This window comes from Rhea pennata, chromosome 21 (genome assembly GCF_028389875.1).
Source record: "Rhea pennata isolate bPtePen1 chromosome 21, bPtePen1.pri, whole genome shotgun sequence".
Lineage (NCBI taxonomy): Eukaryota > Metazoa > Chordata > Aves > Rheiformes > Rheidae > Rhea > Rhea pennata.
In genome coordinates, this window is record NC_084683.1 from 1,493,378 (window position 1) to 1,516,950 (window position 23,573).

Genomic DNA, 23,573 nt, shown 5'->3' on the forward strand with positions numbered 1-23,573 from the left:
GACTTTGCAGGCTTCATCAAAGCCACGGGCCATCTGCTGGTCTATCAGAGAGCGAGGCAATAGGCACCTCACAAGCAGAAATAGCAGCTATGTGCCTACCACTGGCCTCTCCAATACTGAAACAGCCAGGCACATTCATGGAAGCCATCGCATCCATACAAAGCCTCATCTCATTCACTTGCAGCTGCATTTCCAGAGGGCTCAAGATGCTGGCAAAGATGTTGACAGCTACAGGGACACACCCTGGTGTACTGCCTCCATTCCCAGTGGCTTGAGGACTGCACTGGGAACGTACACTGGAGCAACCTAGAAAGAAAGACAGAATCGGGAGTGTTACTGTCAGTTCTGCTGGCCTTACATTGTCGCAACAGTTAGGGGCAAATGTCTCCTCACCATGCTGAGCTGTATCTGTGAGAGAACAGCCAGCAAGGCCACTGAGACGTCCTACTCCTCTTTTTGGCATAGGTGAGACCATGTCTTTATACCAGGTCCCCAAAACAACAGCGAGGACACAACATGACATGTAGGCCATCCTCTCTCAGATACACTCTGAAATGCAGTTTCCACAACAAAAGAGAGCGTTGGGAAGGGCATCTTGTGAGGACACCAGCAACCTGCTCACACTCTGCTCAGCAGATCCCAAACACAGCTCTGAGCAACATCTGGAGGCTGCGGGGGCAGCAACAGCTCAGGGAAACGCTTGAAAATGCATCTCAGACCCAAAAAAGGTTCAAAGCTTCCTGCACCCAAACCCCACCAAGCCGCCCAGGCCCAGATGCTCGGGGCAGGCCGGCACGCCTGGCTTGCAGGTCAGTTCCCCTCGGTGACAGGGCGCTGCGTCCCCTGGTCACAGCCCCAATAGCCCCTTTGGGAGCTCCTGCAGGAAAGCAGCCCCCTCACCAGCACCGCTGACCCTGCTGCAGCGAGAGGACACCCGCCAGCATTTGAAAGCACCCGCAGCCCCCACCAGCCCCACTCGCACCCGCTCTCAATCCCACTCCCTTCCGCTCTCAATCCCACTCCCTTCTCCCTCGCCCCTTGCAGGTCTCCCTTCTCTTGGCCTTTTCTCACTCTGGACTCCGATTGGCTGAGACAGACATCATTCCAATTCATCCCCGCCCTGCTCCTCAGGACAGCCAATGGGAGGGCCACACTCAGGCGTTGCCATGGCAATGCTGCACCCTCCTGCCCTGGCAGCCAGCTCTGCCCCCTTGCCCTGCAGGACGGCGCCATCTTGTGGGCGGCAGCACAGGGTGCGGCGGGGCCTAAGGGCAGCCCCTTTCCGGGTGCACAGGCAGTGCAGGCCCCAGGCGTGGCCACTCTGCCACAGGGGCCCGTTGGGGCTCCTTGCTGCCCTGCACCCTGGGGGCCGTGCTGGGCTTGGAGGGCAGCCCTGGGGCCTGTGCTGGGGCCAGCCCTGGTGCCGGCAATGGAGCCCTGGGAATGGCCGGGGTGCCGGAGCCTGTGGGCAATGTGCTGCTGCCCAAATGGAAAGGGCAGTGTCCTCTCAGCCCTTCTGCTCCGGCCCCTTCCCCAGGGGAGCCCCCGGGCTCAGCAGCCCTCCCACTGCCTCTGGCAGGGCTGGGCCACGGCCAAGCAGGGGCTGCTTTGTGTGGGGCCAGGCTGTGCCCCGAGGGGTCACTCCAGAGGGCTGAGGAGCCCAATGGGGGCACAGGGCAGTGAGGGGGAGACCAGTTGTGGGTCTGTTGGTGCCGGGGAGTGGAGGTGTGGGGTCAGGAGGGGGCTGGGGGAGATGGCCCTTTTGGGGCCACCCCAGCAGTGCACCCCTCAGAGAAAAGTCCTTGGGGTAGCCAGGTCTTACAAGGTGACAGGTTTGCCCCCACCTGTTCACAAAGTGCTCTCCCAAACAGGCTGTCTTTTGGGTGCAGAGGTTGGAGCCCATCCTGCTGTGACCTCAGTTCGTGTCCTGTGGGGTCTCACTACACCATTGCCATGGAGATGGCTCAGCCAGGGAGCAGAAAGATTTCCTCTCACCTCCTGGAAAGCAATCCCCTCCCTTCCCCAAGTTATTTCCCAAACATTTCTGATAAATTCCTTCATCTCCAGAGGGGCCTTGGGCATCAGGGCAGCACCAGCCCCAGGACCCAGGAGTCCTGGCTGCCACATGGTCTCCCGAGCCAGAGAAGCTTCTCAGGCAAGATTTTGCCCGGGATCCAACAGCAGTTTTTTCAGCTCAGAGTTTCAGTGTGCCTCCTCAAACAGGAGCCCCAGAAGGCTCCCAGGGAGCTACAGGAGCGTTGGGAACAAGGAACTGTTGCCTGGGCTGATGGTATTGGTCCAGCAGTCCTCCATCTCACTTGCTGCTTGTCCTTGGCTCACCTCTGTAGCTGAGGAGGAGGGATGCTCTTCCTGTTTTGGCACCCAAAACTCCTTTACAATGAGCCCCTGCCCCACTGCCTGCTGGCGAGGGGCCCCAATGTGGCCCCCTTGCATCATGTCCCCACTCCTTTCCATAGAGCTGCTATGGAAGACAGAAGTTTCTTTTCTCTTCTTGCTCTCCATTTCCTGCTTTTTCACATAGCAAGACAGCATAAAAATCTCACTAGTCCCCTACTTTCACATACCTGCTTTGTGCACTTTTTCAATACCCTCTGTCTCCCCCACCTACGCCACCTCCCCACACCCCAGTTCCTTTCCTTTGGTCCAGCGGCATGCTAAGATTGAGAACGCCTAAGTGGGGTGTGTATGTGAGGGAAATAAATAACGAGATGCCAGCACAAACAGCAGTGGGATGGCAAAGCAGGTGGTATAAGAAAATGCTTGCAAGCCATGTAAGTCACCCCAAAGAAGTCATGTCCTTCCAAAATCTGCCAAGTGGAAATGACCTACAAAGCCAAACAATTCTGAAGGCTTGTGGAATTTGGTGCCTCTGGTTGTGCATGATGCCAGGGACACAGGGCTGTAAGAAGCACTTGGGAGAGGGCCAAGCCTTGCAGGAGGCAGCTTCAGCTGGAGTTGAGCCCTGGCAGGAGCAGGGGAGAGCAAGGCAGGGGTCTTGAGGGTGCTCTGCTTCTCCTGCTAGCCAGGTTGGCTGGGCAGAGGCTTTGTCAGTGTGGGGCAAGAGACGGGCAATGGCAGCTGCCTTGGGCACCCGCAGGCATGTCCTTGCAGGCTGCCAGGCAGAGCATGCAGTCAGGCTCCCAGCAGACAGAGACCTCCTGCTCGTTGCCAGCACTTCCCACTTGCTCCTCGGCAGCTCCAGGGAGTCAGGCAGAGGCTTACGAAGGCCACAGTCATGGTCATCTCTGCACCTTTGTGAGGACACGTGCAGAAGCCCGTGAGCCTTGTGCGCTGGGCAGCCGAGGCAGCCTGTGCCTTTGGTGGGAGCAAGCTGGGCTCTGGCTGCGCTGCGCTGCTGCGTGCAGCTGCTGCTGGCCACCTGTGGGCAGAAGGACTCACAGGGTGGAGGCGGTTGCCTTGGTCCGAGTGGCTGGTGAAGAGCAGGCAAGCTGAGGCCCACGGGCAAGGGAAGCTCTGGCTGAGCTGGGCTCAGAGCTGCTCTCTGCCTTTCAGCACAGAGCTCACGGGCTCTGTTTGGGCCTTTGAGCATGCAGGTTGCTATGCTTTGTCCCAGGGAAAATCCTCAGGGCCAGCAAGAACTTTCCACCTGGCCGCAGCAGCTCCTACCTACCTCTTTAACCTCAGCTCCTTTGCCAAACCAGCTGGCTGCTCCCATGCCTGCTGCCTGCCTCTGCCTCCAGCCCCATGGCTCACCTCGCCCCTGCGCTCCGGCGTGCCTGGCAGCACGTGTGCAGCCTGGCAGCAGCCGTTTGCTGCCGCTCCTCGTCCCTCTGCAGGATCCTCTGCTGGGGACCTGCTGCTCTGGCCCCAACGGCTGCTGCTGCCTCCTCAGGGAGCGGCTCTCCTCAGAGGGAGGAACCCAGGGGCTCTGCTCACAGCAGGGACACAGTCCCCATGGACACCACCGCATCACCAGGGCCTTGGAGGCACCATGCCACCACCATCACAAAGCCCTGCTGCTCACCGTGGCAACACCCCTTACCAAGCCCCAGGGATCTCTGGGGACACCCCCTGCACAAAGCCTTGGCAGTCCCCATGGGCACACCCATCCCCATGACCTTGCCTCCAAGCCTCGGCTTTCAGCTTTGGAGCCTGCCTGGCAGCTGAGAGCTGGGCAGCACCACCAAGGTTCCTCTCTCCACCCCTGCACTCCATGCCCCTTGCATAGGCTGCCCTTCTTCAGGCACTCCAGAGCACACAGCCACTCCAAGGCCACCCCTGGCTCTGCCTGCTAATCCTCAGCCCTCTCCAGTGGCTCGTTGTGCAGCCCACGCCACAGCTCCCTGCATTCTTGCTGCTCTCTTAAGGGCTTTGCCTTTCCCCACACCACCTGGCACCTCTGCTTGCCATCCCAGGCCATCACTTCCTCACTCTTCTTGCAGTCACCGTCTCCTCTAGGTTGCTCCTGCTACAAGTTTCTCCTCACCAGCTTGCCCAGCTGATTCACCATCAGCTCAGCATTTGGCAACAGTCTCCTGCCAAAGACAGCCTGACACCCTCGCCCACGCTGGCCTTCATCACCTCCTCCAGCTGCTGCAAGCCCAGGCCTGCCATTCCAGCACCTGCTCCCCTCTCCTCTGAGCCTCTTCCTACTCACAGGGCGCTTTTCCCACCAGAAGTCCCTCCTTCTCACCACAAAACTCCAAGGACTCTTAGGGGCTAAGAGCAGCACTGGTCGCTGTGCACTGGGCACTGCTGCAGTAGCCTTTGACACCCCCTACCCCCTCACCTCCAGGTGTCAACAGCTCCCAACTTGCCACCATGACAAGTGCAAAGAAAGCTCAGCTCCAGTGCTGCGCTTCACGCTGTTCTAGTTAGATTCCTGGGGGCCAAACATCCGGTTTGGCAAGCCAGCACAAACACGCACACACACACACACACACACACACACTCTGTAGTAGCAAGCAGTTTATTAGGAGATACTTACAAACAGACCGACCCAATGGTAATCTCGAGAAGGACCACTCCAATGATTGTCCCGATCATCTGCATGATGAGAGAGAGATTTGGCAGGCACAATCTTCGCGGGCGTCCCCGAGGAGGCAACGTGGTCCTCTGTTGTGTAGCAGCCTCTCTCTCCTTAGGAAAAATTACTGTATTTATGATTATTTGCAGTAGGCGGGAGTCCTGGCACATGAGGCCAACAAATGCAGGGAGTTTAGCCCAACTCCACCCCAGTCGCATTACTCTTCAACTTCTGACCTTCATGTTGACTGCTTCTCACGGTTATTCTGTGGCTGGAAGCCACAGAATCCATATGTAACCAACTGCTGTTCTTTCTCGCAGATTTCCAAGACCTTGTTAATTACTCATTTGTATTCCGCTTAACACAGCCGTATTGTTCTAGGCACTAAAAAGTTATAACACGGACCATTCCCATCAAGTATCACACAGTACAGATACAAGCACCCACAAATTGACAGCAGGATGCCACTTCCATTTCTAGGGCCAATGTTGAGAGATCAGCCCAGGGAGCAGCTGCACTGGAAAGGCTGTCTGACACTGACAGAGCAACTCAGCACTGCAACAGCCGTCAACATAACGCCAGACCTCTGCTGTGCCAGCTGTGCCACTGTCTCTGCCCCACACAGCTGCCTCGTCTACTACATGCAACCAACTGCCAGCAAGAAGACAGGCATGCAGGGCACTCCCCACTTGCACACTCCCCTGGCACTGCTCTCCTCACTGCCTTCCCTTGACTCCAAAACCCAGACACACAGGAACGCTCTTGCACTAACACCAAAGGTGGCCAAGGCACTCCAGGCTCACAAGGCACATGCAAATGATCAGCACAAGATCAGGCACAGAGCTGGCTCTTTGCATGATGCAGTTCTTTACACTGGGCAGGATCCTGCTCTCTTTGGGCAGAGCAGGCTGCTGCTTCCCACCTCCATGCCCTCAGGAACCTCCAGCTAGGAAGGTGGTGAGGGGAGGGCATGTGGATTTTCTTTAGGAATACAGAAGTTGCAGATACAATGTGGAGTCCTGAGGACCCCCTGAGCCCAAAGTAACTTCAGTTCCTTTCCTATCCTTACTTGGGCATGGAGCCCTTGGGAAGGGAAAAAGGATGCAGAGGCTTTGAAATGAGGCCCAAAGAAAGAGACAGCCCCAGGCTGGAGGGCTGCTGAAATGCCAACTCTCCTGGCTGCACAGCCTCTGTAGCAGGAGTTTGGGCTCCACAGCTGGGATCACACAGCACTGAGTGCTGGTGCCATGGAAAATGTGACCTTGGGCACATCTTCAGCCCTCACAGAGCCAGGAGGCTAAGAATTGTGACACTTCCTCAGTTCAAGCTACCAAGGCTTTGAGGCACTCACACAAAGGCACTCAACACATGCTGCCATTCATTATAAGGGTCTTTCACACATCCTACAGGGCACCACCACCTTCTAGGAAAAGGAAGGGGAACACTAGCATTTGCTGAGTGTGCTGGCAGTAAAAACATTTCTGGGATGCAGAATGTGCAGCACAGCAGAGGTACCAGGAGGTGAACCCTCACCCCAGGTCACCCATGGAAGCCAAGCGCATTTATCGAACCCCTCGCATCCATACGTAGCGTCATCTCATTCACTTGCAGGTACTTTCACAGCGGTTCACAATGATGGCAAAGATGCTGACAGGTACAGGGACACACCCTGGCATCCTGCCTCCATTCTCAGTGGCTCGAGGACTGCATTGGGAGCCTCTACAATTGGAGCAACCTAGAAAGAGAGAAAGAGTCGGCGTGTTACTGTGAGTCCTGCTGTCCTTCCATAGTCGCAACAGCCCGGGGCAAATGTCTCTTCTCTGTGCTGAGCTGCCTCTGTGAGAGCACAGCCAGCAGGGCCACTGACATATTCTATCCACCTTTTTGTCACTGGTGAGACTGTGTCTGTATACTGGGTCCCGTCTGGGCTCTCCAATTCTGCAAAGGCACAAGCACACAGCAGGGAGTCCAGCACAGGCATACCAAGACGGTCAGGCGTTGGAGCGTGGGGTATCTAAGGACAGTTGCCCATCACCCTGAGAGCCCTGACTTCTTCTGAGGTAGCATCTTCCCCATCTGCCAGTGTCTGGGTAGGCACAAAGTGCAGAAATGGCTCTGACTGCTTTCCTTAACTATCCATCTCTCAGATGGATCAAAATGGATTAGGGTCTGAGATGGGAAGATGCAATCAGGGTCGGGTCCAGATTCCACAGAAAGCCTTGAAGCAGTGAGAAGAGCACTTTCTCCAGCAGAGTCTGTAAAACCCCCAAGACTCAGGAAGCATCAAGACCTTCAAAAACTGCAAGCCTGAACCTCAGCTGACAGAAAACAACTAACTGCAAGCATCCCTCGCTCACACCAGGATGCTCCAAGGAGGGAGCACAGCCAGCACCAGTGCTCACCCAGGGCTCCCACAAGGACACTGTGATGGCAGGCTGGCCTCTGGGAGCAGAGCACTGCTCTCTCCAGACACCTCCTTCTACGCTGAGCAGCCAAACACTGAGCCAACATGTGCCTATGCATCAGTGGTGCACAGGGCACAGCACCACACATGGCAGCAGACAGGACACCCCCAAGGGCCCCACAACACAGAAAGCCCAACTCTCCAGTCTTTCCAGTCCCTTCTAGGCCTCCAAGGCCTTGGAAACTGCTTCCTCTGAACATCCACTCACAGTCCTGACCTGGTCACTTCCCATCTCCAGGAAGCAGAGAGCAAGCGCTCTCACAGCTGCTGATCGAGTCAGCTCTTGCTGCTCACTTTTGCCTCACATGCCCTCAAGGCACTCACCTAAAGGGGCCTCCCTACTTACAGGCCCCTAGAGCCTTCAATGAGAGGCCCATCCTCAGGCCTTCTCTTCCCTACAGCTGGGAGGCAGGACAAACACTTTCTTCCGAAATGGCAAAAGGCAGCTTCACTTGAACAAAAAGAAGGACAGATGCACAGGCTCACTCTCCACATGCAGATTACAACTGCCCCTGACAGCCCACAAGGTACCCAGAGATGACAGGCTGGGGGCAGGCTTCAGCACCAAGGGAAATGCAGTGGCCTCAGAGACTGCTGGAGCACATGGCAGCTTTGTGAATCTCTAAAATAAATGCAAGGAGGCTTGAGTATCGCCTGCTGCCAGAAGGATGATTTTGGCCCCAAAAGGTCAAAGATGGTGCTCCATGTCTTAGGTACACCAGGAAGCATGACCCACCTTGCCTGACAGGAGCAGAAGGACTTGACTGTCCAATTCACAAGCCATTCCACAACACTCGACAGCTGAGGCTGGCACTGAAACTCAGGGAGCACACAGACCTGGGCCCTGGCCTTGATGACCTACCATTTGTAAGTGATCATCCTCAGAGAATCCAGGGAGTGATGCCAGAGGAAAAAACGTGGTGCTGAGCCATCTCCAGAGCAGTACCCACCATGACACAGCTCCTGAACTTAGGCCTTCCCACAATGGAGACAGCAGTAAAAGGCTTCAAGAACAGAGGGGACATAATGCACGCTAAACAGCTGGGAGGCCAGCGGTGGGATGTATGTGCTCACCACCACTGCCTTGACTCCAGCTACTCCGAGCAATGCAGCTAGAGCTAAGTGGGGCTCCTCACCACCACCCAAAGCACAGGCCAAATCCTGTCCCTTGCCAGGGTCAGCAGGGTCAGCACCTAACCACACCACACCTAGCACACTGATGTCTACACGTGGCTGCTTTCTTATTTCCCCACTGCTGCACAAAAAGGTCACACTACAGCACGCTGGTGGGGTAATGTGCAGAGACTGCACCTGGAAGGAAGAGAGACCTGGGCTGCGCATCCCTTGCAGGACACTTTCGCCTTGCTTCTCCCATTCAAAGGCACTCCTCCAAACAGATCTCCTACAGGAAGGACTCAGCCCCTTGACAGTCAGCTCCCAAGAACTCACCTGCCTTTCTCCAAAGACCACCACACCACAAGGCCTTCACTCCTTCACTCCAGCAGGCTAATGCCCAGCCAGAAAAGCGCATCTCCCACAACATCTGCTCCTCTCAGCAAACACTGCTGCAGACCAAAGCTCTTAGGAGCAAGAGGAAATGAGAGGAAAGGAGGGAAAACACAGGCTTGGTTCTCATCACAGAGCAAGGAGAAACACTCCCTGGCCTTCAGGAAAAATCCATGTTGCAGATCCTGGAAATCACATAGCATGCCCAAGGCCTGAACCTCAGTGCATCAAAGGCAGCAGGCTGCCAGCAACTCTGCCCATGACACCAGGGCAGCCTAGGCCCAGCCAGCATATTCATACCCTCACCTTGCAAAGCTCCCCAGCTCCCCACTCTGGCAGCACTGCCCACACACAGCACCGCCCTCTCCAGCTATCTCCTCCCATGCTGAACAACAAAACACTGGGATTACCACCGGGCTACACCACAGGGCACCCCTGCAGTGCAACATCCTGCACACACCACTGCTCGCCTCACAGAGGGTTGCAGCAAACGTGCACCTCTGCATCAGCAACACAGAAAGCCCAGCTCTCCAACTCTTCAGTTCCCTTCTAGTCCTCCAAGGCTTTGCAACATGCACTGCCTCTCAGCATCCACTCACAGTCCTATACATGGTTACTTACCATCTCCAGGAAGCAGACGAGTCCTCTCACAAGCCCTGATAAGGCCACCTCTTGCCATCCATTTGTGCCTCAACTTCCCTGAACAAGAAATCTCTTTCAAAATGTGGCCGGTACCTGTTTGGGGGTGACATTCCTTCTGTCTCCTCCAACAGACTTTGCACCCATTCTCCACTGGCTGCATACTCAGACAAAAAATTATCAACTTCTAAGGTGCTACAGATCCAAATGTGTCATAAAAGCATGTGGACACCTGAAAGACAGGCACAGCATTTAGACCTTGCAGGAACATCTCACAAGCTCCCTCCTGTTTCTACAGGGGGAATTTCCAAAGCACACACACATGCTGGAGATAAGAGATTACTAACACTGATTACACCAGCATTCAATTGATTTAGCAGTTTTAAAAACCTAGCTGGACTCCCTAGCTGTCTGGGAGCAGCCTGCAAGCTTCTACTTAGGAACAAGTGGAAAAACAAACTCCATGTCCATATTCACTAGAGAACATCACCCGCATTTTAAAAGTAGTAGTACTACCTCAGGATCATGGAGTGGAATAGAATTGGTGTCAGACAATGGGGAACATCTGCTTGATTAATTCGTTGACTTTCTGTATTGCTGTAGAGCTCTGCAGCGGTCAATAACTCCTCTGGGCACATGCAACAAACCCAGGAGTCACCTCACCACAACCATCTAGGACACGTGGCTTCTCCTGACCTGTCAGCTGCTCACAAGTGCAAACCCCCAATGTTAAAGAGATACTGTGAGAAAAACCTTGCAGATAGTTAACAAGACTCAAGGACAAGGGGGAGAGAAAAACAGTACTGCAAAGGATAACCAGCTCCAGCTAAATAACCTTGATGAAACCACAGCGCTTTGAAGATTGAGAGGGGTAGGTAAGACAAAAACAGCAGAATAACCCAGAAGTGACCTTAGGTTCATTAAGGCTTATTAACATATTAAACTTCACACCCCTAAATGAATAATGAGATGGAAATGACATGATAATGATGTTACCGCCTCTTCTTCACTTCCTATGCTAATTAACAAGAATGTGAAAGCGCAAGCGCAGAGCGATTACCTGAGGTAATGAAACTGTAACCAATAGAAAGATTTGTAAAACCCCCCCTAATTAATGCCTTCTTGCAATATGGCTTGCTTAGAGAGTGTCAGTCTGAATTCAATACACCAATCCTGCCAGTAAGGAAACCGCGCTCCCAAGAATATCGACTGGTCCAGGACCTAAGGGCAGTGAACCAAATAACAAAAGATATCCATCGAACCATGCCAAACCCATCTGCTCTTTTAGCCTCGGTGCCTGAGACTAACAATATTTTCACAGTGCTAGATTTAAAAGATGCTTTTTTCTGTATTCCTATAGAAGAACAAAGCCAGACAATTTTCGCCTTTGAATGGGAAAGTCCCACTACGAGGAGGAAGGAGCAGTTATGCTGGACGGTTCTTCCTCAAGGATTCAAGAACAGTCCTACCCTGTTTGGTGAGATCCTGGGCAAAGAGCTAGCCCAATGGCAGGAAGGTAACAAAAACGTCACTCTTTTACAGTATGTGGATGACATTTTGATTGGAGCAGATTCAGAGCAAATATGTTTAGAGGCGACAGTGAGTCTGTTAAATTTTTGGGGATTTGCCTGGTATCGTGTTTCAAAGAAAAAGGCTCAGATTGCAAAGAAGGAAGTCCAATATCTTGGTTTTAAAATATCAAAAATATCCACCTCACCATCGCAAACATCAGCTTGCTGGCCTGCCAATGGCCTCTCAGGGCCTCAGGCAGCAGCAACCTCACAACAGCAAAGAGCAGCCCTGCAACCAGCACTGCACGAGCAGGCACTGCTTCACAAGTCACCTCACAGGCACCAGCAGCAGCCAGCGGCCTGCCACTGACCGCTGACGCACAAGGCACAAGGCACCTCACAAGCCTGCCTACAGCTCTGCCCTACAGCTCAGGGCGCCAGAAGGGCCCTCACAACCACCACCAGCACCAAGGGCCACAGCACTGGCAACGACGGCCTCAGGCACACGTCACCTCAGCACCACACACAGCAGCCACACGCCTAGCATTGCCCTCTTTGGCATGGCACTCACACACAACTCTAGCCACTTCAGCACCAGCAAGAGCACCCACGCGCCTCACACTGACCTCGAGGGCCTCACGCAGAATGGACCTCACAAGCCTGCCCACAGCTCACCACAATCACGCACGGCTGCATGAGTCACCTCACAACTACCAACAGCATCCAGGGGCCTGGCCCTGGCCTCCAAAGCACACAGCAAAAAGGCAACTCACAGGTCCCCACAGAGCACTGGCCTAGCAGACACTCTGCCACAAGCAGCCTCCCAGCAACTAGCAGCAGCAAGCGCCACAGCCTTGCCAATCAGAGCCTTGGGCACAACTCACCTCACAAGCACAAATTGCAGCCAGGGGCCGAGCACTGACCGAGCACGCACTGCTCCACAAGTCGCCTCGCACAGACACTAACAGCAGCCACGTGCCTGCCACTGCCCACTAAGACACGCAGGCACAAAGCACCTCAGCACAAAGCCTGCTTACACCTCTGGCCTCTCAGCCACTGTGCCACAAGTGAGCAAAGAACCAGCCACAGCACCAACGGCCAGAGCACTGCCAAGGAGGGCCCCACACCAAAGCTGCCTCACAAGCCCAAAGAGCAGCCGCGGGCCTAGCATGGCCCTAGCATGCACTGCTGCACAAGTCACCTGGCAACAACTGATAACAGCACCTGACAAGCACTGCCCAGAAAGGCAATACACCACAAGCCAGCTCCCAAGCACTAGCAGCACCCAGGGCCTGACACCCAAGTGTCAGCCCAAGTGGCTACAGCTTAGTGGCACAGACAGGGACGCTAAGGTTGCTCTTTAGACCCTCCAGCAGACATTCAGCTGTTCCAGGGACCCCAAGCTCCAGCACTGCTCCCTCTGTGGGCAGGTGCAGCTGCTCCTGCTGCCTGCAGCGACATCCTTGACCCTAGGGGGACCTTGTCTTCAACTGCCCTTCTAGCACATAGCTGGAGAAGGCTTCCCACTCCCAGCAGAGCAATGATGCTCCAAGCAGAGCTTTGTCTCACCTTGTGCTAGGTTTAATCTAACACTCACCAACTCTGCAAGAGCTGAAATGGCAAAATGAGCTTCAGCATCTTTCTTCCCCCAATCCCCTCCTGGTTCACAGAGCGTGATTTATTACAACCATGTCAGCTGCCTGCATTGGAGGTGATTTGCTGACAGATCACTTCTTAATTTGGAGCTGAGTGAGCAGACAGCAAGGGACTGTGAAATTTAACATCAGAGAGCGCTGAATGCAGATTTCCAGATAGCAAGGCCTGCTCCAGCTGGTGCTGCACAGGGGGATCTTTCCATTGCGGGCACCCAAATACCCTGCTTGGCTCTGGGGGCAGACTGCTGCCAGCACAGAGCCACCTTCCCAGTGCTGTCCTGCATGGAAGCCTACTTGTTACCCTCTAAGATGCCTCCTGCTCCCCAGGCAGAGGAGGAGGTTGTGCAGGATGAGTGGATGTCCCTGTCCTGCTGTGTCCACATGTTGCTCAATGTGGCTGTCTCACAGCAGTGCTGTGCCATGCTGTGGCACGTCAGTGGTCACTGCAGTGTGAGTGACTCTCTCTTCTTACCTCCTGCAGCAGTAATTGTGATCTGGACTACAATCTCTACAGGGATGACTTCCCATACCAGTGAGTGTGGCCTCCCAGGCCTGGGATGTGCTGATTGCGTGTGGGTTGGCAAATGATCGCAGCTCTGTTGACTGATAGCAGTGAGCTTGGTGTCCCAGGCTGGCAGCCCCAGGCATCTGTTCCCCACTTCTAGGAGAAGTTTAGCAGCGCTGCCCTCTTCAAGGAACACCTGTACCTAGACTCCCGGGGCTGCATACCTTGAGGGTGGAGCAGCTGGGACAGGGACAGTGTGTTGGCCTGCTCCAGCAAGGGGTAAGGCCAGGGTAGGCACTGTGACCTCCTGTAATGCAGGCGTACCTTTGCCTGGCACAATCCCTCACCCCTCGGTTTTGCCTGGAGGAACAGAGCCAGAGATGTTAACCTGTCCTGCTGCCATGCCTTCTAGGCCCTGCTCACACTGCTGTGGTTTTGTGCTCTTGTAGGGTATATGAGTACCAGAAGATCCCTCCCCTCATTAACCGCATCCCTGTCAAGGCCAGACGAACTCATGTTGGGGCAGGAGGCAAAAGTAGTCTAAGCCCCCAGCCTGGGACGAGGAGCAGCACCAGCTCCATGACAGGACGGACAAAGTGTAAGTGTTATGTGGCCTGGGTAGAAGGGAAGGAGCAAGGTGATAGTTCCATTAAGCCCTTGAGGATGCTGGAAGCATTTTGGACCAGTGGAGAGACCGTCTCTCAGGTGAGGGGATGTTATACATGTCATACTTAATCATAATGGGGAGAATCCCAGCTTGGTCCAATATGCATGTGTCTGTACAGAGCTTGTACAAGGCCAGCCTGCAGGTACAAGGAAGCCTGGATGCCAATGTGTGAGCCTAACCCCAAGTAGGAGCTGCCAGGCAGTGCGAAGCTGAGGGGTGGGCACCATCTCTGCATGCAAGGGAGTGAGCTTGGCCTCCAGAGCCTGCTGGAAAATTCCCTGGGCCTCCCTCCTTCCTAGTAATGGGAAAGCTGACCACAGACTTTCGGCATCATGGACTTTTACCCCCTGCCCTGCGAGGATAAGACTACTGTTCTGCTCAGGCACTCCAAGTTTTTGCAGTCTCTGTCCCTGCAGGATCAAAGGAGATCGAGAAGAAAAGGGTCGAAGTGGGTGCAGAGTTGCCATCCCCAGCAGGAGAGGTGCCACGGGAACCCCAAGGGAAGGAGGGATCCAGAGCTGATGGGCACAGTGACCTGCGCAACATCGACAGTGCAAAAGAGAGCACAGACACTGAGGAGACGGTAAGGCCAGGGCCAGCTTTTGTACTGGGAGGCAGGGTGCACCGTGGCCCTAGTTATCTCCTTTACCAAAACTTATCTCTACTTGAGCCCAGATATCTCATCCCTGGGGTTTGTGAGGGTTTGGTGGGCTTGGAGGAGGATTCAGAGCTGACCTACTGCACAACTCTGCACTATGAGGTGTAGGAGCAAGTGCTGTGTTGTGCTGATGTGCAGCCATAACCAGTGCCTAGATGCTGGAGGAGCCCCGAGAAGGGACTTCCTGGTTGTGGCCCTGCCACTGCCTGTATGGGTTCCGCTGGGATATGCCCGGAGTAGAGGAGATGCCTAATCAGTATGGCTGTCCCTGCCCCGGGGTTCTAGGGCACCTGAACTGCCCTGACGTGCTGTCTGGGGCTACAACTTTTGTAGGTTTGGGAAAGGCCCAAGGAAGGTGGTGATTTTTGCCTGTGCAGTTTATGGCCCTTTACCAGGCCTGTGGCCAGCCCTCCCCATGCTGACTGCTGCCAGGACCACTCCTGCTCAGCCCAGACTGGCCCTTGCCAGCACGCCAGGTCCAGGGCACAGCTTTGGCTCCCAGGCCCTGTGCTCTGCAGCACTTGATCAAGTTGTGTTCCCAGGATATGTTTGTGCCCAGGGTCCTTAGGAACACGGAAACAGAGCTGGCCCCTTTCCGGAGCCCTGAACCAGCATGGCCACAGGAACTCCTGCCCCGCAGCAATGGTGATCAAGAGAGGCAGGCAGGGCAAACGAGCAGACAGCCCCTGCCCCATACCTGTGCATCATGCAGCTAACAGCTGTGAGTGTCTTACTCCAGCAGTGCAGGGGTTAGCCCAAGGTGCAAAAACCATCAGCATGCAAATATCCTTTATCAAAGCTTTTCAATGCAACAAGCACCTGCAGCTGCTTCTCACATGTGCCTCCTCTGAGCTTTGAGTCAGAGGTAGCCATCTGCCAGGGAGGCTACACTTTCCCATGTAATCACACAGCCCTGTGGGGCTGTGGGATCCCAGCTCCTGCGATGATGTGCAGTGTTGGCAGCATCTGCTCTGTGTCATTTGGACTCAGCACCTTCAGCTCTCTTTGCCCCAGCAGTGCAGGATCTTGGGGTGACCGACAGGCTGGTGACAATGGGAGTGGAGATAACCACTTGTGGCTCTCTCAGTACCTGCAAAGATACTGCAGCCAGAAGGAGGATGGGGAAGCAGGGACTGCGGCCAGGCTAGGGCTAGGGAGCCGCCCTCTCTGTTGGGACACTTCTCTGATGGCTCCCTGTCATGAGGAGTGGAAGGGGTGTCCACAGAAAACAGTGGTGGCCTGTGGCCAGCTGTGACAAGGAGGCTGGAATAAGTCAGTCCTAAAAATACCCCCTGCTCTCTGATCGCCTCATATAAGCCATGCCTGAGTAGGCAGACCTGCCCTTACCCACCTGAGGCAGAAATGGACTAATGAGTTGGAGGGTGCCACTGGTCTCTGGGCATGTGGTGGCACAGGCATCCATTTCCCCAGGGCAGGCTACCTTGGAATGCCCCTGGATGCCAGTGCAGGCTGCTACGCCCCCCACCCTGCTACCCTGAGGGCACACAGCAGCAGGCACTGTTGCCTGGCCAGCTCACTGCAGAGCCCTGTCTGGCTGCAGCTGTGATGCTGGCAAAGCCTAGCCTGATTTGTCAGCTGGGCACAGTGATGATCTGCAGCTCTTGTGCCCTGTGCAATACAGAGAGAACAGCTTGAGGCTGCTTTGGCACTGAGACTGTTAGGGGTGACTCCAGGCTCCCTCCCTTGTCTCTGAGGCTGAACAGGCACGTATGCACACTCCATGGTGCTGCTGTGCACTGTGCTGGGCAGGGTGATGTGTCTGGTTCTGCCGACAGGGCCAGAGGGCTCCTCATGGAAAGGCCATGCTGTATGTTTTTTCTTGCAGATGAAAAATCACACATCAGACCTCGAGGGGAGTCAGTAAATGGACTGGGATACTGTGGCTTTCCTGGTGGGCCAGCAGTTCCTCTCTTGTGTTCTTCTTTCTTGTGAGGCCTACACCTAGTGCCACACATGATGCGAAGTACCCACTCTCAGCGCTCATGCCTAGCATGGGCATCCCCTGCCACTGTTGCCAGCAGCCCCATGTCCCGCTCCTGCGAGACTTTGGCCTGCTGTGGTAAGAGAAGCCTTTGTGTTTGCGCTTTTTTTCACCCTCCTTTCCGTTTTTAGACTAGGGAATAAATAAATGTGTACGGAGGGAGGGAGGGTTAGAGGGTAGAAGCAGAAAGAATCATGTCCCAAAGGAACATCAGTGTTGAGCAGAAATCTAGGCCACGTTGTGAGCAAGGGTCCACCCTTTCCTCGCACTGTGCTGCCAAGGGAGCGAGGAGGCCCTGGAGCTTGGTGCAGCACACTGTATCACAAAGGACCCAGCACCATTAGCTCTCCCTGTGCCAGGAACTGCACCAACGCCTGTGTGTGCTACACAGTTCACATGTCAGCCTCCTCTGCCCTGAAAGCATGTCCTCAAGCCTGCCCTTCCCACAGCCCTTGTCTGCACACTTTGAGCCCCACAGGGAACTTGTGCCAGCCATGGTACTGTGTGGCCTCTCAGAAAGTGTGGCCTCTCAGAAAGTTCAGCGGGTGCCAGTACAGCAGGCCAAGGCGCTCAGAGCTGCATGGCATCATGTCGTGACAACCCCTGTGCGGTCGTCCTTCTGCTGTACCATCAGAGGCTGTGCAGATGAGTACCGCCCTGAGGTGGCTCCAGGGGGGCCTTCACAGCAAGGGCTGAGTGTTTCCGGAGAGGGAGCTGGGTCTGCGCGCTGAGCTCACCCTCAGCGCTGGCAGACGAATGCAGAAGGCTGGTGTAAGCTATAGTTTTCCACCCGTGTCATTGGCATCACAAAACAGGGCAAAGTTGCAGCTCTGTCTCTTCTGGGAGGTGACAGGTTGGAAATACCCCTCATTGCTTATGGGAGGCCCAGTCATCAGGAACTGCACATGGAAGGGGCCTTTGCACCCTGTCCTGTTTGGTCTGGCAGCTCCCTGCAGTTTGACGCCAGCAGCCTAGTGCGGTATAGTGCAAGCCCAATTGCTGCCAGTCACCCACACTCACAAATGGGTCGTCTTTGTTGGTCACTCCTTGACTGTTCTCTGCTGTGCTACCCGACAGCATTTGCAGTCACCAGGACTCCCACTGAGCAGCTTTGTCACCAATAATGGGAGGTGTTTGCTTTGCCATCAGGCACGTTTCGGCTGTGTAGACAGTGGCAGGAGAGTGCTTTGGGACTTATCGTCAGCCAAGGGACTCGTGGTCCCTTTCATTCTCCATGTTCTGCAGAGTTGTATCTTATTTCAATGTCTCTCATTTCTAGGTCGTCCTTGCTGGTAGGAAATTGTTCTGTATTTCTAATTTGCCTTGGTAAAAGAGTGTATTGTGTTGGAAGGAAAACAAAATAAAATTTGTATTTCTTTTCTCTGGTTATTTGAGTCTGATGTACTTTTTAACAAGCTTAAATGCACCTGCTTTTCTGCATCCATGAGAGAATGACTTTGCCAAGCAGCTGCCACACACAGTCCTAGGATATACTGTGCAGTATATACTGGCTACTTCCTTGGAAAGGTGCTAGCTGCCTCTCCACAATGCCATGTGGCAGAACTGGCATTAAAGAGAGCAGGCCTCTGAGTCCTCCATGGATGCACATGTGCACTGGGGGCTGCTCGAGGAAGCAGAGGTTTCTTGAGCTGGATCCACGTGGTCTCAGGCAGGTGGAAGGTGTGAGAGGAGCCATTGCAGCTTCTGGGTGCATATGATTAAAGCTGAAATCTTAACACTTTCTACGGGTGTACAGTCAGCGACAGGCATGTGGCAGACTTGGATTGACCAGCCTAGCTGTGCAACTGGTGCTGGGCCTGGCCCAAGTGCAGGAGTGTCTGAACACTACACTTTGTGTGTTTTCTACCTCCAGCTCCCCAGTCGAGCCCAAGCCTCCCATGGACCTGCGGGAAGGAAACACTGACAGCAAGAAGAGCCGCGTAGCTGCCCCGCAGCTCAGCATGGGCTCCTGTGACTTCACGGTTTTAGGAGGAAGAGGATTAAGGCACCCTCCTGGCCTACAACTGAGTGCTTTTCATGCTGCCTGATTAAAAGTAGCTGCAGCATTTATCACTCCCAGGACCAAGCATGGTGTTAAGCTGCCTTGGGCTTTGGCTGTCCTGTAACCCTAGGCTGGTACCAGCCTGGTTTCTCTTAGGCTCTATGTTACTGCTATCCATCGCCCCCCACTCTGAGACTGTACTAGTTATCCCCAGTCCACAAGGTAATTTGCTCAGCTGTGGGATTGTAAGCAGCTGCTTTGTCCGTAGATGAGCATCCACTGCAGTGCTCCCAGCTCCGCTCCCATTCACCTGCCCAGAGCTCACCGCAGCGATGGTGCAGTGCGGGCGTAGGTATGACAAGCCAGCCCTGCTGAACCACAAGACCAAGCACAGCTTGGCTTTTTTGCATGAACATGAAGTTGGCGTTCTCGGTGGAAACACATCAGTCACCATCTTTGCCCAGGATATTCCTTCTCAATGGGCTGAGGCAAGCCTCGGTGTCCTAAGTCTGGTGCAGCATGATGCAGCCGGCCTCACAGGACCATCTCCGCTCCATTCCCTGTAACAACTCAAAGCTCAGAGTCTGGCAAGTCAGTGCCCATCTGCCTCTGCACCTCCCTGCTACCGTTGCCCGCAAGATTCTGCCTTGCATCAGCCCAAGCATCTGACAGCACAATGCACAACAAAAGTTGTTCCTGGGCTGCACACAGCCCTGCTTGGCCTCAGTGCTGCTCTCTCCCTGTGACAACCCAGGGCCAGGGCACCTCCTTGCTTCATGGGACAGCTCAGCACAACACAACCAGGAGGGAGTCAAGTGTGACTCCTGCTACTTGTTTTCCAAAAACAGTTTGGGGTTTGATGGGGAAAAAAAAGGGCCACTTGAGTGAGCTGTGCTCCTGGCAGAGAAACAACCTCCCTGCAGCGCCTGGCCCAGGCCACTTCTGGGCTCAGTGGTAAGGGCAGCCCTGATCTCAGGTCTTGCCTGCATCAGGAACAGAGGTAGACTACACTGGGCAAAATTTGCTGCTGTAGTTGCCACTTCTAACACCAAGTTGCACATAACCAGGAGCCAACAGAGGAAAGTCCAAGTGTGTGCGCAGAGCCCCCTCTTTGTGAAGGACTGAGCCTGCTGCTTGGCAGTCAGTTGGACAAGTAGCCATGGACTAGCGGTGCCAGGCAAATGAGCACATCCTTCACTGTCTCGCTGGCAGACCCAAGCAGGCCAAAGACTCATCAGAAAAGCTGGGTTTATTATATATATTAAAAAAAAAAAAAAAAAAAAAAAAACAGCCAAAACATGTCTCTCCACCACCCCAAAGCACTGTCCAGGCAAGTCTCTGTAAAGTCCAAGTGACGCACAGGCTGTAGTGATAGATGGTTCCTGCCAGGGCTGCTCGAGTCCTGTTGTGTGGATGGTTGTGGTGGGGTGTTGGTAATGGACAGGCTGGACATAGCAGTCTCATCCTTGGCACCAGGGCCACCTCCAAGCTTTGGGCCTTGGTGAGTCCAGGGGTGGCCTAGTAGACTCTGTGGGCTCCAGCAGCACGGGTGGTTGACTGGGGGGCTCCAGCAGGTGCAAAGATGCTCTTGGGGAGATCCAGTGGTTAAAGCAGCTGATCTCAGCAGTGTGGGCAGTCCCTTGGAGGGGGGGGGGGGTCCAGGAGCACTCCAGTGGTGTGGAGGGGTGGGGGGCACAGGCAGGCTCTGGCAGCTGAGGTAATATGGGGTCCACTCCGCAGCAGCTCAGGCAATGTGTATGTGTGGGGGGGCTGCTTTTGGGGGGCTTAGGTGGTGTGAAGGCTGCTCAAGGTGGGGGGGGCTCTAGCAATATGGACAGGCTGCTCAGGCAGGAGCTGGGGTGCTCTGGGAGGTCTACGGTGCTGTGAGGAGCTGCTCAGGAAGGCTCTGGGGGTCTCTAGCAGTGCAGGCGACTGCTCGGCTGGGCTCCAGCGGGCTCGGGCAGTGGGGGGCTGCTCCAGAGAGGCCTCTGGCAGTGCAGAGGGACAAATCTGGGGGCTCTAGCAGTACGAGGCCACTCTGCTGGCCTCTGGGGCCTGTGGCAGCGGAGGGGGCCCTTCAGACCAGCTCAGGCAGTGGAGGGGGTGGCACAGCGCTGGGCAGCGCGCAGGAGGCTCTGCTGAAGCACGGGGTAGAGGCGGTGGCAGCCATCGAGGCCAAGGTGCAGGACCTGGGCCCAGCTGTCAGGGGGGCCGCCCTGGCCACAGCCCAGCAGCCTTGGTTGAGGGAGGGCAGTAGGGCCACGGTGAGGAGGGCGGCGGCGCTCCTCGGCCTCACTAGGCTGCAGGAGCCAGTAGGCGGCGGCGGCGCTGGGCGGCCGGGACAGGGCGCAGCCCACTGCCAGGTCGTACATCTCCATGCCGGTGTTGGTGAGTTCCAGCGCGGCGGCGCTGATGGCAGCGGCCAGGGCGGAGCCGCCGTCCTGCAGCAGCAGCACGCTGATGGCGAGGCGTGCGCACGGGTAACGTGCCAGCCGCACCACCAGCTCCAGCACCTCATGCAGCGCCGCCGCCGCCGCCTCGCCATCCGCCGAGGCCTCATGCGCTGCTGCCTGTCACCCACTCCTGGCGAAGGGAGCGCGCCGGAACTCACACACCAACCGCCCCGCCGTGGCAACTGCCACGCCGCCCGGCTCCACCGCCACGGCCGCCTCGCGTGGGCCCCAGGCGGTGCACAGCACCTTGGTGCCGCTCACCAGCTCCACAGAGGCCAAGCCCTCAGCCTGGCTCAGCAGCCCCACGCATGTGAACAGCGGCTGCAAGGCGCACGGGTCCCGCACCTCCTCCTTCTCCTCCTCTTCCTCCTCCTCCTCCTCGGCCGCCGCCGCTGCCCACATCTCCGGCAGCTGCGACTCCTCGGGGCCCTGCAGGCGGCGGTGATCCACTGGCATCCTCCGGCCAGCCGCGCCGCGAGGAAAGCAGGGAAAGAGGGAGGGAGGGAGAGGGGAGCCCAGCCCAGCCCGGTCCGGCCCCCAAGCACAGCCAGCGGTGCACGCGGCAGGCGGCCTTTATTAGCCGAGTTGAACCCCCCTCTAGTGCCCCCATCCTCACCTCACTAAGATCTGCAATCTCCTTCTGCACATCCTTGTTGGGAGCTCTCTGCACTTTCACTTTGGCATCCAGGTCAGACAGCAATTTCTTGAGGCTGTCTACTTTCCTGAGGGCCTAGCAGAATAAAATTCAAGTTATGTTTTGCAGAGAGAGTTACCAAGTTGATCTCTGCCCAGAACCATATGCTGCTGTTCCAGACACGGAGACTCCTTGCCATTCCCACACTCAATGGAGAGCACCGTACCAAGCCCGAATAAATTCTGACACTTACGCCCCCAAGAGGACTTTAGATCTGCGGACTATCCTGCAAATCAATGTGAGCTCGCCCTGCAGCCGCCTCTGGGATCCACCCTATGCCCTTCTGCCCCACTAACACGACAGCTAGAGCTTAGACTCCTCCAGCTCTCTCCTCCAGCTATGTCATACACAGAGACTTCCAGCACAACCTTCACTGACAGCAACATCCTTTTCTGTGACTGGGCTGGTGGAGTTCAAGCCAGGAGTCCTTTACGTACTCATAACGATACCCTGTGGCGCTGAGTTATCGCAGTAGAAATACTGGCCAAACTTGACTGAAAGGAACCTCGGTAGAGGGTTACCGTGTGTGTGCATGCTCCAGTGATTTCCTGCAGTGCACAGATTTCACAGAAGATTATCTCCTGCCTCTCCCTTACCTTTCGAGCTTCAGCACCGGTGACTGCAACTATCCTCCGGATGCGTTTAGCAATTGCTTCTTCTGACACAATTACAAAGGGGCCAGTATGGCTGGAGTTCTGCAAGTGCCTTTGAAAGAACCCAGACACAAACTCACAGGAGAGAGTTAAAAATCTCAGCAGGTATCAGCACGGGAGCAAAAAAAATAAAAAAAAATAAATAAAGGAGATGCAGCAAGAGTGGAGACAGGACTCAACTCAGCCATTAAAAGTCTAAGAGGGAAAAAAGGGTGGCAAAGACTATGCTCCCAGCACTGCCATAGACAGTATGTGCGGGCAGGGACATAGGTGTATAGGCAGTTTCCCTGTCTGCAAAGGCTGATAGGAAACACAGCTTTACTCAGGACACTGCACTTAGAACGCTGAGGCTTATAGTCATTTCCTCAAGCTCTCACCCTTCTGTGCCCAGCACACATTACAGCAGACCTTCAGGAACTCAGGATCCACAGGGACTCCTCCTCACCCACCCCACTGCCTTCCACTGCCTCTCCAGATACTCATGTCCCTCCGCAGAACTCAATAGAAGTGGTCGAGCCTGTGGGGCCAGAGAGGTCAGCCAGCAGCTCTTCCACAGGGATGCCGATTGAGACCACACGGACAGGATCGGGGTAGGTCTCCTCAAAAACAGCCCGCAAGCCTTGAATAGCTTTGGCTGCTGTGAGAATGCAGTCCTTGGCATACACAGTCTACAGAGGACAGGAGAGGAGTGCAGATAAGAGCTGGTCCTGCCAGCTGTGATCAAAGGCCTGCATTCCCACAGAATCCTGGCTTCCTCTGAAATATCCTAAAAGGAAAGTTACGTACCTCACAGGAGTGACAGTTTGTTGAGCTGCAGGGATCCCAAATTGTTTAACAGCTACTCCATCTTCAAGTTTCCTGATACCAGGGCCTGCTCAGACCCTGTGTGCTCCTGCACATTCAGTGATTTCTAACTACAAACTCCCAAGCAGCGTGGAGGGTTCCTTCCACGGTCTGCTCTGAGACAGGGCTTGTGCTGGGCAGAGCAACTCTCTCACATCATAGTGGGTCTGGCTCACATCACCAGCCAGGCCTGAGAAACTACTCTGTCAAGTTCTCCTTGGCTCTCATAGCTAATACGACACTAGAGCAGGCAAGGAATTACTCTACCCCTAGAGAGGCCTCAGAACCAGTGAACAGAACAAGGTATCAAAAT

The 23,573-nt window shown here is 55.2% G+C and overlaps 1 pseudogene; it reads right to left on the reverse strand.

Moving 5' to 3' along the window:
• Positions 1-20,704: 20,704 nt before the first annotated feature.
• Positions 20,705-21,526, reverse strand: LOC134149676 (exosome complex component MTR3-like; annotated as a pseudogene).
• Between the last annotated feature and the right edge of the window lie 2,047 nt (positions 21,527-23,573).